The 7,785-nt window shown below is 38.4% G+C and overlaps 1 long non-coding RNA gene across 1 annotated transcript; it reads right to left on the bottom strand.

Annotated features, from left to right (window-relative positions):
* Positions 1-6,342: 6,342 nt before the first annotated feature.
* On the bottom strand, positions 6,343-7,141 carry LOC134742530 (uncharacterized). Its single transcript, XR_010127941.1, has 2 exons — positions 7,090-7,141; positions 6,343-6,610 (listed from the first exon to the last, which is right to left on the bottom strand). It is a non-coding gene; the product is annotated as an uncharacterized LOC134742530 (long non-coding RNA).
* Positions 7,142-7,785: the final 644 nt, after the last annotated feature.

Here is a 7,785-nt window from a genome sequence, read left to right as displayed (position 1 = left end):
TAATGACACTCATTTACCACCCCGATAGTTGAAGATCTCGGTGACAGGTCTGACGAAACAAAGCATTTAGTTCGAGTAACATTTTGACGTTTATCGTTTTTATTTGAGATTGCTTCGTCAGATATTTTAAAGATGAATTTAATTCTTCTGTAGTTAAATAACCACAACGTTTAAACGCAGGATTTCTTAAATTGTAGATAAATCTTTGCACATATGCAAAGACTCTTTGCAAAGTCGTCAGCTTCGAATGTCTTTCAAAGTCTACGACACCGTAGTTTTTATCTACTGTATTATTGATAAGAGTAAATGTTTTCAATTCGGGTATGCAACTAGTATCGCTGATGAGCTGATTCAGTTGTGGCCAGTTTGACATATGGTCATTAAGAAAAGAGGGACCCTGCCACCAAATATCGGCGGTACATAATGTTTGAGGGTCAACCCCCCTTGATGCCAAATCAGCAGGGTTCATCTCTCCTGGCACGTGTCTCCATGAACTATGTTGAGACAATTCTTGAATCTCACCAACCCGATTTGCTACGAACGTTTTTAAACTCCGAGGTTTCGCTTGAAGACAACTTAGAACGACAGCGGAGTCAGTCCAGTGGAAAACTTGCTCAATATTACAGCGTAGCGATTTCTGGACCTTAACAGTCAATCGAACAGACAGTAACGCGCCTAAAAGTTCCAAACGTGGAATAGACGTCGGCCGCAAAGGAGCAACCTTTGTTTTTGCGCACAGTAAACGTGTAAGTGTAGCACCCTCAACATCTGAGGAGGTTAAATAAATGCATGCAGCATACGCATCCTGAGATGCATCTGAGAATGAGTGTAGAGTAATGTTTACGGGTTGACTACACAATACGTATCTCAGTATATTAATTTTTGTCAACTCTTTGAGCTTGCCTACAAAATCTGTCCATTTTTTACATAAATCAGCTGGAACTGGATCGTCCCAGTCCAGTTTTGATAACCACAACCTCTGAAGAATGATTTTAGGTGTAATTGTAACCGCACTTAATAAGCCGAGAGGATCAAATATTTTTGCCGAGTTTGACAAAATAGTACGTTTTGTTACTGGCGGTTGGTATTCAATGTCCACTGAAAATTGTAAACAATCGGGTGCTGGTTGCCATTTTAAGCCCAGAACACTCGACTGGCCAGCTAAATCTAAATCTTTAGGTATCATGGTACTTAGGCTGGTTTTGACAATAGTAGGAGCGTTCGTATGGAACTTACGAAGAGGTAAGCAAGCTCCGTTTAATATATTGGTAACTGATTCGCATATGTTGCCGAGCTCCGCTTCAGTCTGCGCACCAGTCAAAAGGTCGTCCATGTAGAAATCATGCTTTATTATTTGGGCGATAGTTTGACTGTCGCATTCCTTCGCTAACTGCAGCAAACATCGCGTGCTTAAAAAAGGCGCTGAAGCAGTACCGTATGTAATCGTATTTAATTGTAATATACGCATCTTTTTAGTATCTGGGTCTTTCCAAAGAATCTGCTGGTATTTACGTTGGCTGGGCTCTACTAGAATCTGTCTGTACATTTTCTCTACATCTGCTGTAACTACGTATTTATGTTGCCTAAATCTTAACAAAATAGACAACAAGTCGTCTTGCACTACGGGTCCTACATACTGTACGTCATTTAAGGACTTGCCTGACGTAGTTTTTGCTGACGCATTAAACACGACCCGTAGTTTGGTAGTTTCACTCTGTTCCCTTAAAATAGCATGATGGGGAAGAAACTGACTACCTTCTTCAGCTTTCGAGACTTCAGTCAAATGCCCAAGGTCTTCATATTCCTTAATAAAATCAGAATAACCTTTTTTAAGTTTAGGATTTCTAGACATTTTTCTTTCAATGCTATAGAGCATCCCTTCGGCCATTTTGTATGAATAACCAAGGGCATCTGGCGATTCTCGAAATGGGATACTCACAATATATCTTCCGTCACCATTACGGTAGGTAGTGTCGCTAAAAAGCTTTTCACAATAAGCATCATCTGAAGATACTACAGGTTTTGAACTAGGTAACTCTTCCAGTTCCCAAAATTTTGACAACTGGTTTTTAATTTCTTGTGAAAAGTTACAGCGGATAGTATGAGAACTCATAGAGTCCCTGGGCCTCCCCCCCGTAGGGCCAGCCACTATCCAACCTAGCTCGGTTTCTACTAAATATGGTTGTCTTATACCTAGCTTAATTTTTCTTTGCCCAATCAAGTCCCAGTATATGTCGGAACCAAGCAAGAGATCGACTTCTGCCGGTGACTGAAACTTAGGATCAGCTAGGGTAATATTGTTAGGAATACCGACTTTTATTCCTATCTTGACTGCAGGAAGCTCCTCCGTAATCTCTGCTATGATATAGCACCTCACTTCAGCTATAAATGACGTATGGAGTGAATGTAAATTAAGATCACAATATTCATTTATAAACAAAGGTATTTTATTAAGACACGAAATGGAGCGATTTACAATAATTGTACTGCAATTTACCTTTTGTTTAGCCTTTTCAGTTATAAATGAGGACTGACTACCATTGTCTAACAATGCGCGCAAAACAAACTTGTTTCCGTGAATAGTCACCTCAACTAGAGCTGTAGCCAATATAATATGACGACGGTCTGCCGCTGTTAACGTGACAGTCGTGTTAGTCGAGTTCGTTGCGATAGCCGAATCAGAAGTCTCATCATAGCTTGCGCCGTCGCTAGCGTCTTTATACATAGAGCACGACTTGACCCACGGATCGGCGCGCGACAGTGCTAGTCATGCTTGGGGCTTTGCTTCTTGACTTACGCTTGAAGGCGAAGGAGCTGCTGACATTTGAGGACGTGAAATATTATTACTAGGTCCGGCAGCTGCTTCCTCTTCACCTTGCGGCTGGTTAATCACTTCTTTATGCAATATGGTGTTGTGCCTTTTTTTGCAAACCCTACACGCAGTACTGGTGCGGCACTGATAAGCAGTGTGGCCGGAGCGTAAACAGTTTTTGCACAACTTCCACTGACTCACCTGTAGAATGCGCTCATCAACCGATAAGGAATTAAATTTGGGACAATCGCTCAGCCTATGATCCTGCTTACAATAATGACACTCATTTACCACCCCGATAGTTGAAGATCTCGGTGACAGGTCTGACGAAACAAAGCATTTAGTTCGAGTAACATTTTGACGTTTATCGTTTTTATTTAAATCCGTCTGAAATTGACGTTTGTCGTTCCTCGAACTAGATACCGTTTCTAAAACGTCAGCTCTGTTACGAAGGAATTTATAAAACTCCTGTAATGAGGGAGAAGTTATGTCACTACGAAACTCTTCCCATTTTCGCGCGGTGCTAAAGTCAAGTTTCGATGAGGCCATATAGATAACCAAGGCATCCCACTTATCGGTCTCCTCACCAAGAGACTTGAGTGCTTGTAAATTTTTTGACAAATTGTCAATTAATTTGCGTAAACCCTCATCACTTTCCTTCGACAAAGGCTCTATGCTAAACAAACCCTTTAAATACTGGTTGATTAACAAACGTTTATTATCATATCGCTCGCGTAAAAGAGACCAAGCGATAGGATAGTTCTCAGCTGATACGGACACAGAATTAATAACTAAGCTTGCATCGCCTTGAAGGCATGACTTGAGATAGTGAAATTTACAAACGTCATCAATGTTCTCGTTGTCATGTATTAAAGACAGGTAAAGGTCTCTAAATTCAAGCCACTTATCTGTCTTTCCATCAAAGGGAGGAAGTCTTAGCTGCGGGAGCTTCACATTCTTAGCTCCTCCGCGCTGACGGCTGCTCTGGCTGAAGAACTCGTCCCCTTGATGGTATTTTTCCTTAAAGGCGGCAATTACCTCTTGGGCCTGAGCCATTAAAGAATAAAACTCATTTTCTGTGGCCTCCCGAGCATCCAGCTCACTCTGAGAATCATCCTGTAATTCAATATTAGTTTGAATTTCATCGAAAAGATTAAATGCCTCCTGTATTTTAGACAACCTAAGAGTGCATTCATTAACAAGAACTTGAGTAAGATTCTTTGTTTCTAACAACGGCGTGAGGAATTTTTTGAATAGGGTTAAAACCCTCCGAACTGTTCCTCTTTGTCGTTTGAGTTCCTCCATTTTGAGGGTGCGAGCTTATTTTAAACTGGTAAATTATACTTGCATACGCATTAAAGCAAATTTAGGTACATAGAGGTACTTACAGTAATAATCTCGCGCTTCGTAGAATTACCCATTAATTACTTACGATAATTTAATAGCGATTGATTGTTGATGGGTACCAGCAATAGCCATCCGTGCTCTCACCGGCTTAAACTCACAACATCTGGTAATCGTTATTGGATAAATTGGGAGATTCTCCGAAGGATAATTTTCATTTCAGCTCAGCGCAATCTTCATACAAATATTGCGAATATATCACGTCAGGGTCACCAAAATATGTTTGAGAACATACAATCATTTAATATAATAACATTAATAACATTTATTTATAATATATTTTATCACACCGAATCAAAAAATTGGCATGTATCCTCAATGTCAGTAATCTCAATCCAAAATAAAGACGGCGATCAGCGGCCAGCAACGCATGAAGGTAGCACCAACGAGGCGCTAACAATCGGTACTAAATTTTCGAGCTCTGATGATGACGATGATACCTACGCTGGCCTCCCAAGCTAAAAGGCAGTATCTCAAAAACAAATGAACCTGAAAACGAGTACATGTTGGCATTCAACTTTCATTTAAAATACTGCATTTTAGCTTATCGGGGCAGTACGGTGTAATGCGCGCCCGCGTTAATCCAGTCGAAGTTTCGCTCGCGTATTAACCGAACAATGAAACAAAAACGTGTCGCCATTGTTGAATGGAACTCCGGCTTATGACTGAGTGAAACTCTTAACAACGATAATTAGAACGACAAACCGCTCCCGGCCTATTTTCCGAGGGAAATCATTATAACCTACCATTTGCCAGAGCCACTTGTAAAAGATGGGTGATACAGAAGGCTTGGATTATAGATTCTATCAGACAAGCGCACACGAAATTCACTTTCACCAAATCCAATTTCACATTTTTTCAACCAAAAACCGTCACTTTTGACGACAGACCGGTATCGTACCGCTGTGACTTCTAATAAGCATTGTTCGAATCGGGCCGACATTCACTGCCAGCGCGTGCTACGCGCTACGAGCGTAGCCGACAACATGGGAGAAACCTTATGTAAAGAAAAGTGCCTACGAACAGAGCACCCGCCTAGCGGGTCGCTGCTCGCTAACACTGACGGCCCGATTCGAATAAGTTAAGATATGTCAAATATTACGTCTAGATACGATATGGATTAGATATGTTAGTGTCTAAAGTGACGTTTTTTTTTATTTATATCGTATCTAGACGTAATATTTGACGTATCTTCATGTTCGAATCGGGCCGTCAGTGTAAATTTATTACTTTATTAGATAGACCAAACCTTCTGTATTTTGTACAATACCACCACTAAGATAACGAGCACGTGTCGGACTCGGCCGCAAATTATCCTGTCAGGTATGACTTGAAAGGAATTGCCTATAATGGGGCTTATATTATTATGTTCCACAAACACGAAACATTATTAAGGAATTAAAAAATAATTGGGATTTATTTGATCTACGGGAGATGTCACATACATAAAAGAACGTGAGAAATAAATTGCCTTATTAGATATTTCTTACTTTTAGGGTTTTAACCTAAGTACCCGATCATAAATAAATATATACATAGGTTTTTTGTTATAAAATAACAAGCTGATTATGTGGTAAAAAGATTCATTTGAGTTTTTCTTTAATTTTCCTATTTCTATTTATTTTAAATCTAGATATGTTAAATTGTTTGGCCCGGCGTTAAAAATATGTTATAATTTTATGAGTGGTGCAGTAGTATTTCTGTACCAGTCGAATTTTGATCAATCAATGATGAATGATGAACCAATCAATATAGTACTAGCAGCACCTTCTGCTATAGTTCGTTTTTTTAGCATTAAAAAAAAGGTAAACAATCTTGACGTGTCTTTATTGGTAAATATTGGAAAACGCTTTTAAAAATTAGTTTATTTTAACTATACTTATAAAAGGAAAATAATTTAATGATCGTATATGATTTATAACTGTAACATATTTGCTATGACTTATTTAAAAAAAAACACACACTAAAACCTGTCGTACATTTTACCTATACATTTACACACACTGACATTCTTGGACATGTTTTTTAATGGAAGGATAGAGAATGCTGTCAATTCTAAGTAAAACAAGCCTAAGAAAGTCCAGATTTGCTAGAATCAATATTTCAGTTTGTTTTTTACGCTCAGATAATCATTTTCCTTTTTTCGACGTCGGCGATAGGCCCTCAGAACTACATCCCACACCTATTAAAAACAAAAAGATAAAAAGAGTCTAAATCCTTCTGTCTCATTAAGTTTGCCTCCACAGATAAGCTTCATTTCTTTCCCCTTAATATCAACCGACATATACCTGGCCACATCAATCAGCCCCCAATCTGGGATCACCCGATTGCATTGAAATACGACATTGAATGATTCAGTATTTTCTCGAGGTGAGACACAATCTCACTAATAGGCTGTTTAGTAGGTTGGCAAATCAGGTTTTAGATTACTTTTCGTTCATGCCATCTCGGATATGGGTAAAAATAGTATCAATACATTTATTATGATGCCCTGAATACAAATATATGAGGTGACAAGTGCGAAAAAGGTGGGGGTAGGAACTGTGACGTCATAAATTCGGCAGTACAAAGTGTTTTTTTTTTTCTTTTCAATATACCATGTGGGATACCAAATGAAAGGGCCTCGCGAGTAGATCACAAATATATAACATACTATAACATTTTCACTACTACAACATACTATAATAGTTGTAATCTACTCACAAAGCGCTTTCATTTAATACCTCTTTTTTGTTAAATATCTCGTTTTAGGGAGTGGTACGCTGGATTGTATTAAAGGTACACTAAGGTACAACGAAGGTACAATATGTTTATAAATATTTCGTTAAAAAAAAGGTCCACCCGCCATCCTGACGCTCACAAAATATCGACACTAGTTGGGGGGTCTATTCTGGGCGTGTAGGCGCGCGAAATGGAAAAGTCAAGTCGGGAAGATGTATCGGTGATTTTGCGGCTATAGAAAGATATACAAAATATTATGTAACGTTGCAATTTGAAACAATCTTTTGATTGTAAGTAGAAACTTTTTATTTTTTTACAGTGACATTTAATGGTCATAATTTTTAGATCAGCCAAAATAGCGGATTTGCGTTTTAATCATTATTATTATAATTATTATTCATAATCTCAATAATATATTGCTCAATATGTATTATGCGCGTCCGATAGATAGGAAATGGCGGGTTAATGTACGAAATTATTCGTTCTTGGCGTCCTTACTTTACCGACTGCCCTAAAGAACTTACACGCATAATATTCATGGGTGTACAGACATGCCGTGCGTACATATATCAAGAATCAAGAATCATGTACTTAATTTATTCATGACAAACTACATTTCATACAAATGTACAGTAGAGGCAAATAATCTATCATATTTTTTCAGGTACATTTGCATATTTATTTTGGTAATTTCTCAAAAACGGCTTTAGCGATTTCGATGAAATTTACAATATAGGGGCATATGAAAAGGACAATTCGATCAAACTAGGGTACATTTTAAAAATAATTAGTTAACCCGAGTTTTCGCGGTAGCCCGGTGGGTATTCATAGAATAGAATAGAATAGAA

Source organism: Cydia strobilella, chromosome 6 (genome assembly GCF_947568885.1).
Source record: "Cydia strobilella chromosome 6, ilCydStro3.1, whole genome shotgun sequence".
In the NCBI taxonomy this organism is placed as follows: domain Eukaryota; kingdom Metazoa; phylum Arthropoda; class Insecta; order Lepidoptera; family Tortricidae; genus Cydia; species Cydia strobilella.
This window is presented reverse-complemented; position numbering and strand designations above follow the sequence as displayed.